General features: G+C 31.1%; 1 long non-coding RNA gene across 6 annotated transcripts; it reads left to right on the top strand.

Annotated features, from left to right (window-relative positions):
• Window positions 1-5,941: 5,941 nt before the first annotated feature.
• Window positions 5,942-8,853, top strand: LOC110889976. Of its 6 annotated transcripts, none has more exons than XR_004872346.1 (7): window positions 5,942-6,185; window positions 7,486-7,569; window positions 7,729-7,762; window positions 7,846-8,168; window positions 8,252-8,299; window positions 8,424-8,522; window positions 8,642-8,853. It is a non-coding gene; the product is annotated as an uncharacterized LOC110889976 (long non-coding RNA). The 6 variants fall into 6 exon arrangements; XR_004872344.1 differs by having other exon boundaries at window positions 7,697-7,762; XR_002564099.2 differs by having other exon boundaries at window positions 7,486-7,762; window positions 7,846-7,972; window positions 8,061-8,168.
• The last annotated feature ends 1,006 nt before the right edge of the window (window positions 8,854-9,859 follow it).

The following is a 9,859-nucleotide window of genomic DNA, read 5'->3' as shown; positions in this document are numbered from 1 at the left end:
AAGATGTAATAATAAACAAGTGTATAAGTCTTATCTATATAGTTATATATACAGTGACCTGTATTCAACCAACTGGGGTGTCCCAGTTGGCCAGCCTCATCCCTTCTTTCAGTAGAGCCCTGGGTTCGAGCCTTGGCAACCCCAAGTATTGAATTCCGGGTGGGATAATCACCGCCAGGCAGCTATGGGGCTGAGCTAGCTTGCGTGAGTTGAAATACTCCGGCGGCTGGGAGGTCCGTGCACTAACCCGCCCCCCCCCCCCCCTACAGTGACCTGTATTCACATATGTTATAAACATAATTTAATTAGATTTAATATTTAATTTTAAAAAGAACATAACAGTTTATTTAAAAAAACATCAGCTCTTCAATTTCTTATAATTAAAATAATAGAGAAATAATTAAAAATGAGAGAGAGAGAGAGAGTTAAGAGATGAGAAAATTAAGAGATTTTAATTAAAATTACTTGGCTAATGTCAATCTTACCCTTTTAATCTAAAAAATTATCTAGGTCCAAGATTAGTTCACTCTCAAGAATTTGTTCACAAATGAACCTAATCCTATATATATATATATATATATATATATATATATATATATATATATATATATATATATATAGGGTTAGGTTAACGTACAATGGCTCTTATCGTACAATATGTGCGCGATCATCTCAGCCGTCCGATCTAGTGCGAATTCACTTTTGAAAAAGCGATTTGTGCTGAAAAACCAACATGCGAAATTGCTTTATATACCAACATGCGATTTCATCATATTTACCAACATGCGAAATTGCTACAAAAAAAAACATGCAATTTCATCAAAAATACAAACATGCGCTTTCCAACATGCTTTTTTATAACATGTGATTTCACAATATCGTACGAGCGTACGATAAGCCCTAATTGTACGTTATACTTACAATATATATATATATATATACACATATATATATATATATAGGGAGCCGCTAGAATGAGAACCACCCCGAGTTGTAAGAACCGCGAGAACCACACCATCCGGGTCGCCGTTTACCATGATTTTTTTTTACAACTAGATGTGTAAATTATAAACACATCCGTAAAAAAAAAATTTAAACGCCCCCCCCCCCCCCGAGGGGGTAGTTTTTTACACCTCAAGTTTGGTGAAAAAAAATAAAAACACCAAACTTGTGGTGTAAAAAACTACCCCCTCGGGGGGGGGGGGGGAGGGGAGGCGTTTAAATTTTTTTTTACGGATGTGTTTATAATTTACACATCTAGTTGTAAAAAAAAATCGTGGTAAACGGCGACCCGGATGGTGTGGTTCTCGCGGTTCTTACAACTCGGGGTGGTTCTCATTCTAGCAGCCCCCTATATATATATATATATATATATGTATATATATATACATATATATATATAGGGTAAGGTTCATGCAAGAACCACCCTTATTGCGAGAATCGCGAGACCCAATGTGAACACAAAATAAAATCTAAAAAAAAATCAAAAAAGCATTCAAAAAATTTTTATTTTTTTTTAATATTTTTCCTAAAAAATTCTCTATATTTCGTCACCATAAAAAAAAAAAAAAAAAAAAAAAAAAAAAACCTTTTTTTTTGGTTAGCAGTTATCCATGCACATGTGCACATTACTTCGACAAATTCGGTAATACGTTATCAGGAATAGACAATTGCACTTTAATTTACAATACCATTCATAATACACTACTTTTTACATTACCAATATTCAAAATGCACATGTGCATCATTAGATATAACCATGATATAACGTGTTTTTTGGTTAGTTATATCTAGTGGTTGATGGTTTGGTTATAGTTGTCAATTTATGATGTAATATGTTGATTGGATGGTATAAATGGTGTTTACATACATGTAATAAAGTGAAAATATTGGTAATGGTATTGTATTATGGATGGTAGGAGGTAATGGTATTGTATTATGGATGGTAGGAGGTAATGGTAGTGTATTATGGATGGTATGATAGATGAAAGGGAAAGTGTATTCAAAGTAATGTACCAAAACACCTTATTTCATGTTGATGCATATAGATGCACATGTGCATTTCTAATATTGGTAATGTAAAAAGTATTGTATTACATATGGTAGTGTAAATGAAAGTGCAACTATCTAATAGTTTTAATGAATTACGGAATTTGTCAAAGAAATGATAAAAATGCACATGTGCATGTTTGTGTATTATGGATGGAATGATAGATGAAAGAGAAATTAGTGTACCGAAACACCTTATTTGATGTTGATACATATAGATACACATGTGCATTTCTAATATTGTTAACGTAAAAAGTAGTGTATTACACGTGGTAGTGTAAATGAAAGTGCAATTGTCTAATATTTGTAATGAATTACGGAATTTGTCAAAGAAAAGATACAAATGCACATGTGCATGGATAACTGTGATTCGGAAATTTTTTTTTATTGTAAACTAAATATAGCGAATTTTACAAAAAAAATATTAAAAAAATAAAAAAAAATTTGGGAGTTTTTTAGATTTTTTTAGGTATTACTGTTTGTGTTCACACTGGTTCTCGCGGTTCTAGCAATAAAGGGTGGTTCCTAACGGATCTTTGTCCTATATATATATATGGGGAAGGATCCACTAAAAAGTAGACTTTGCCTAAATAGCCTAAGAATTATTATGATGATACCATGTGACACTCCATATAAGTAGGAAGGAAGAACATTTTGGTCCTTATAAACACTACTAGAAAATACACCTATCTTGACACGCGAACAATGACACACACTCATTTTATGACATTCAGGAGTGAGTGTCAAGAAAAAAATGTCATGGGTTACAAAATTTTATAAATTTATGACACCCTTTTTTGTGTGTCATCTTTTTAGGGTCATAAAAAAACAAGACAATTTTATGACATTCAAAGCGTGTGTCAAGAAAAAAAAACGTCATAGTTTACAAAATTTAACAAATTTATGACACTTTTTTTGTGTGTCATCTTTTAAGCGTCATAAAAAAATAAACAAAACAATTTTATGACATTACAAAGCGTGTGATAAGAAAAAAATGCCATAGTTTATAAAATTCAACAAATTTATGACTTTTTTGTGGCATCTTTTTAGCGCCATAAAAAATTATATTTTATAAGTTAAACTTACTAGTAAAATCTCTCGCGCGTTGCGGCTGACATTTAATAGGTATTCATTCGATTCGTTACAATACTGGTTTGATATTATCACTTAGTATAACAACCAAAATAATATGGATACATATTTTACATCCATTACTATTAGAAAATAAGTTAATGCAACTTTTTAAAAGCACAATTTTTCAAATGGATTGTATTTGATTTTAAGGCAACTTCTTTCAACATGAAGGTTGCGTTAAAAAAATCTAATGCAACTTTTTTTTTTTCTAAAAAAGTTATAAAAGCATATTGAACATGCAACTTTATTATTATAATTTGTAACTTTTAAATAAAAAGGTTGCATGTTATAAATCAAATGCAACTCTAATTAAATAGGCTACACTGTTAAAAGTTAAATGGAACGATTAATTTAAAATGTTGAGTCCAAGAGGTTTGAATTAAAATGAGTTGAATATGATTAAGTGTTAAGAATAGATGATCTTTTGTAGCAATTTAATCAAAATAATTGAAATTATTAGTTGGTCAATACAGTGTCGGCTCGATGGTAAGTGGATAAAAATAGCAGATAACTAGATAAATTATTTAACGTTTGAAACTAAAAAGATTCTTTCAGTTCATATTGTTGTGTTACTTAATTTCACAAAACATTTTGTGTAAAATGCCAAAGCGACCTGATATATAAAAGTGATAGATGAAACTTGATTTTTAGGTAAAACTTGATATTTCATAGTTCAAAATGTGGTTTAACAGCTGTTTACCAAACAAACCTCATAATACTGACAAGAATGTTAAGGAGATTCATCGTCATTAAGTAAACCTCATCTATTTTGCGAAAAAAAAAAACAATGGGTATCTGTTATGTATTTATGTAGTGCTATACATGGAGTTGAATAAGGTACACGTAGCAGTCTAGCAGATGTTTGGGAGGGAAATTGAATTTTGCTTGGGAGAAAAGTTGTATTTGAGATGGAGGGAAAAGAAATTTGGTAGGAGGGAAATCGAAATAAGAGTAAATTGCCATTCAGGTTCTTGTGGTTTGGTCAGTTTTGTCATTTTAGTCAAAATCTCAAACTTATTACATCTGGGTCCCTGTGGTTTGCATTTTGTTGTCATTTTAGTCCAAAACTTAAAATCCCTCATTTTTTACTGTTTAAACTCCCCTTTTTTGTCTTTATCTGCAGGGGTAGTTTGGTCATTTAATAAATAAATTGATTTAATGAACATTAAATGACCAAACTTCCCCTGCAGATAAAGACAAAAAAGGGGAGTTCAAACAGTAAAAATGAGGGATTTTGAGTTTTGTACTAAAATGACAACAAAATGCAAACCACAGGGACCCAGATATAATAAGTTTAAGATTTGGACTAAAATGACAAAACTGGCCAAACCACATGGACCAAAATGGCAGTTTACTCTTGAAATAATAAATATTTTCCGTTTTCAAAAAAATATTTATAGAATATTAAATGTTAATATGTATGTAGTATAATTAAAAAGCAACTATTAAAAAGTAAAAATATACTTGGTTATATATATAAAAATCTACTAAAAGTTTTACTAAATGACATAGTGGTCGGATGGTATGGTGGCTTTATTGTAACCAATATGTGTAAGGTTCAAATCATGAATGAGTTCGGTACTGAACCATACGGGTACTAAAAGTACAGGTCCTGAAAATCGTAAACAAAGGGTGTCGGTACATGTATTGAAAGTGCTTGGTACGGTATTATACCGAATCGAAAGTAACGACCCTATAAATGGAAAAAACTTGGGTACCAAAAATGATCCGACGCGATACAGTCGATACCTATGGGTACCATTTGCTCATCCCTAATTCAAATCCTGCAACGTGTAGATATAGGTAGGGGTGTAAATGAGCTGAGTCGAGCACGAGCCCAAGGAAGCTCAAGCTCGTTTAACTTATCAAGGCTCGAGCTTGGTTCATAGGCAGCTTTTCAAACCCAACCTCAGTTCGAGCTCGACTCATTTATTATTTATTATTTAACCTATATTAATTTTAACTATTATTTTATATAAAATCATATACATCATTATTATATATATGTATAAGTAATTTTACTTATTATTATTTAAATATATATATATACATAGTGGAGAGTTCAAATGAGAAGAAACTTTTTGTAAGAAGAAAAAACAAGAAATTTCAACCAATAAAAATCCTTCATTTTACTTCATTTAATATAATTATTTAATGTTACTATAAGGGTAATATGATAAACCTACAAAGATCATTAATTAGTAGTATTCATCTTCAATAGGTATCTACATTAAAATTTGTAACTTATCTTCAAAATATATATATTTTTTTTAAAAATACAATAAAATAATTTAGAGTGTAGGATAAATTACAGTTCGTATATGATAAATTACGGGTTGTGTAGGATAAATTTCAACATGTGTAAGGTAAATTCCGAAAGGTGTAGGGTAACTTTTGATGTGTGTAGTAAAAAAAACATTAGTGTGAATGATGATAGTATTTATGACTAATTAATTAGTCAAAGATGATAATAAATGAGATAAATGAAAAAGTATTTAATGTTTTACAATTATACCCTTTGTTCTTTTTTTCTTCTCAATTAATAAACCTTCTCATATATATATATATATATAGTTTTTTTAAACATTGCTTTGTAATTACCTTTTTTCGTGTGAAATGATAATGCATGTTTTGATTACACAACAATTTTACTTAAAAAAAAAAACTTATACAATTATTTTTATTTTACTTTCCCTCCCCCAAATCCCAAATTCTTTAAAATTTTCCCTCTTATTTTCAGATTTCAAAATTGGATATCCATGTATTCACAACCATCGATCTTTTTCCCACGATATCCTCAAAACTGAACCTATACAATCTGTAGAAATTGATGATTATTTGAGGAAATCGCAAACATCAATAATTAGAAATCCAATATATTATCAATCCTTATCATATTTTTGGGTGATTCTGGAAAAACAAGAATTGGTTTGTTGCAGGTTCGGGGAGTTTTGCGGTTTTAGGGGTTTTTAGCCATCGCCTAGATCATCAAAAGTCACGAGGTACGATAACACGTTTCTCTGCTTTTTCTTTTTTCCTTTTTTCAATCCGTGATGCTATATCCAAATCATTCATGAACTTTGATGATTATCCGAATGCCGTTTTATTGGTCTAAATGTAGCTGCCCTATAATTAACTGATTTTTAATGTTATTAAACTTTCTTGATGTAAGGTTCCTTGATTTGAAATTGTTACTCTTCTATATGGGTTATCTTACCTTTTTAAGTATCATCTTATTTGAAATTGTTGTTCTTATTTGTACTTCTCCATGACAGAACTGCTACTTTGATGTGCTATGTACCCAACCTTAAGGCTACACCTACTTAAACAACCCAATATAAGACAGGTATGGAGGGGTTTGGGTTGGAGGCATTGCTCGACATATGGCGAGGGTGGGATCCACAAGGTAATACTAAAAACTAGGAGTGTGGTGTGACGTGGCTTAGCTTGGCGTGGCCAGCCATGTGGATTTTTTTTTTGTTTTGGCAACGGCTACCTCCAACGACTAGATCAAACCAGCCATGCCCCCCCCTCCCCCGCGCGCGCGCGCGCGCGCACGCGCCAGGCTCAATTCCTACGCCAAAGGGGCAACGCCATGCCCAACGCTTGTCCGGGGTGGAGCAGCTGGCGTTGAACCCAAACCGCCGCCCCAACCCACGCCCCACACCCCATAGTCTAACGTGGCTATGAGTCGTTGAAATTCGATATATTTTAAATCCAATATTTGTAGCCCCTGTAACATACTAAATACAAAGTAACCATAGATATTGTTGATTAGTGACTAGCGACTAGCTAGCGTGGTTATGCTACTTGATGTGATATTTATGTACATTAATACCAGTTAGTATGTTTCTATGCTACTGTTGGACAAAACCATAATCTCAAATGAATTGTTGCCTCTTCAGAATTCATACATAAATGTTGATATTTGAAATTTAAATCTTATATTGATCTGGTTAATAATATGCAGATGTATACATGTAATTATATCCATGAACTTTGAGGTATATACTAAAATATTACCACTAAAACGAACCTTAATAATCTGATTACGCTCATACTATCATGCATACAATTTGCATATGTTTTTTTGTTTTCATTCGATTCATCCTTTTTCATCAATTTAGTGTCCTTGTTGCACTCTGTTATATACTAAATTTTATGACAGAATTTGTTCAAGTATTTCCATGGACTTCTGGTGACTTACAGATCAAGTCATTGGCTTATTTAATAATTCTTGAATTATATACGACTTACCTATGAGTCATTGTGCTAATGATGACATTTAAAGTCAAATTACAGGGCTGATGTCTGAAAGATTTGGGCTACTAGCTGTAATTGGAACATATGTGAAGGAAAATAGTATTAAGGTTCAGTTGGAAACTGGTATATAACTCACCATTTAAATTCATTCTTAGTGTTGGAAATATATATTTTTATGTTCTTTTGCAATGGGTTAATTTAACAAATGTTTACTTTTTATTTATGTTCTGTTTGAGTTTTTCAAATGTAGTAGTCTAATGATTTTCAAATACCGTTGATTAGTGGACTACATGCTTTGAAAGCTAAAATTTTCGAGGTAAGCGTGTAGTTTGAATTCGTTGATTTATATATATAAAGTAGCCTTATGCATTAAACTCCTTTTCTATTTTTTTTTGGCAGTTTAAGATTGTTGCTCAAATGGAAAAGGTTATTAATGACGATGATTAATAGGTTGGAAGGGAGTTAATGATCTATTTTGTCATTTAAGAAAGGACAATGACATCATCCTATTACCCTAGAGTCCCGGGTTTGATTTTCCATTTAAATAAGTGGTTATAAAGAAAAAGGCCTATTATCTTAATTTATATATTTTGACTTAATTTTGGTTTTTGTAGAAGTCATTGGATGTTGGCAATACTAAACATTTAAACAACTACTTGCTATTATCATGATTCCTTAAGGCTTAGCAATGACAATCAGCAGTCGAGGCAAATTATTGATATGTAAGTAATAAAATTATCATAATGTATATGATAAAAAGAGTTGGAATGATGTTTTTATATATATGTATATTTGATATATTTAGGGAAATGGTGCCACCATAAGGGTTAAACTCAACTGGGTCAAGTCTAAGGTGAGCACTTAATTATTTATTTAAATTGTGGTTGGAATGATACAATTAATATAGGAACCCTTTACTTTTACTTTAAACTTAAATCGCAACGGTTTCATACTTTTCGGTATTTTTAATTGTATAGTGTCCATGTTAGCCGGGAAGTACTGAATGTGGCTATTATGTGAGGAAGTTCATGAAGGAGATAGCTTATGAAGGAGTTGAAATACTTGACAATGACAATGTAAGTTTAGGAAAATTTTTACCTGCATGTTAGAGAAATATCTACTTATATGTCCAAACAAATGCTTGAATTCATAGATTAAGATTTATAATCTGATTTATAATCTTTATTTTATTTAGTTGTTGTCTCAGGTTGTGGAAGGAGTAGAGGAATACTCAAATGCGGATGACATTCGCGAAGATTGGTTGACTTCTGCGGTTACTTCTATTTTTAAGTGACAACCGGATTTTAGGCGTTGACGAATGTATCGACAAACAATTCCTTTTTTGTTTACGTTAAAATATTTGTAGTATATTAGACAAAAGATTATGTAATGAGTTGTTTTGGTATATATATGGGTTTTCGATTTATGAAATAGATTTTTCATTTTTATTATTATATATATCTATCCAGGGCAAATTAGTAATTCTATATAAAAAAAATTTAAACAATTAAAAGCATGACACACGCAAATGAATGTCATGGATATGTGTCATAAATGCTTGTCATGAATGCGTGTCATTGAAGAGTGTCATAAAATGTGTGTCATAAAAGCGTGTCATTAAATGTGTGTCATAAATGTGTGTCATTAAATGTGTGTCATTAGATGTGTGTCATTAAAACATGACACACAAATGCATGTCATGTTAATTTTATGACTCCTCAATCAACTACTCGCATTTGCGTGTCATAAATACCCTTTTATGACACGCAATGCATGTCAAGAAAGGTGTTTTTTCTAGTAGTGAAATAGGAGTGTAAAAATAACATGTGACACCTCTTTTGTTTTTTAAAAAAATACAACAAAAAAATTCAGAACAAAAAATCTAGCACAAAAAATCCAGTACAAAAAAAATATAGTGCAAAAAATGCAGTATAAAAAAATCTAGCACAAAAAATCTAATACAAAAAAATATAGCACTAAAGAATTAAGCACAAAAAAAAAATCTAGTACAAAACATATATGGGTAAGATCAAATGAAAGTTTATTTCGCCTAAGTAGGATGAGAAGTAATGTTAATCATTGATTTTTCAAATCAATGGTTAATATGAAGATGTAGGGAAAAAAAGGAGAGTAAGGGTATCTTGGGAAAATCCTATTTATTGACTTTCTCTTTTCACATGCAAGGCAGATGCATATTCCACCCTCATTTTTTAAACGTTTATAACTTTTTTATACGACATTATTTTTCATAAAAATTTCACCATAAAATCGAGTGTTTTTTATATTTAATTTGAGTGCCATATTTATATATAAAATATGACAACTAAAAACCCACAAAAATGTGTTGTATTTCTATGTTATAATATTTTTTGTGCTATATTTTTGTACTATATTTTTGTGCTGAATTTTTTTT

Source organism: Helianthus annuus, chromosome 11 (assembly GCF_002127325.2).
Source record: "Helianthus annuus cultivar XRQ/B chromosome 11, HanXRQr2.0-SUNRISE, whole genome shotgun sequence".
NCBI classification, from domain to species: Eukaryota; Viridiplantae; Streptophyta; class Magnoliopsida; order Asterales; family Asteraceae; genus Helianthus; species Helianthus annuus.
This window is presented reverse-complemented; position numbering and strand designations above follow the sequence as displayed.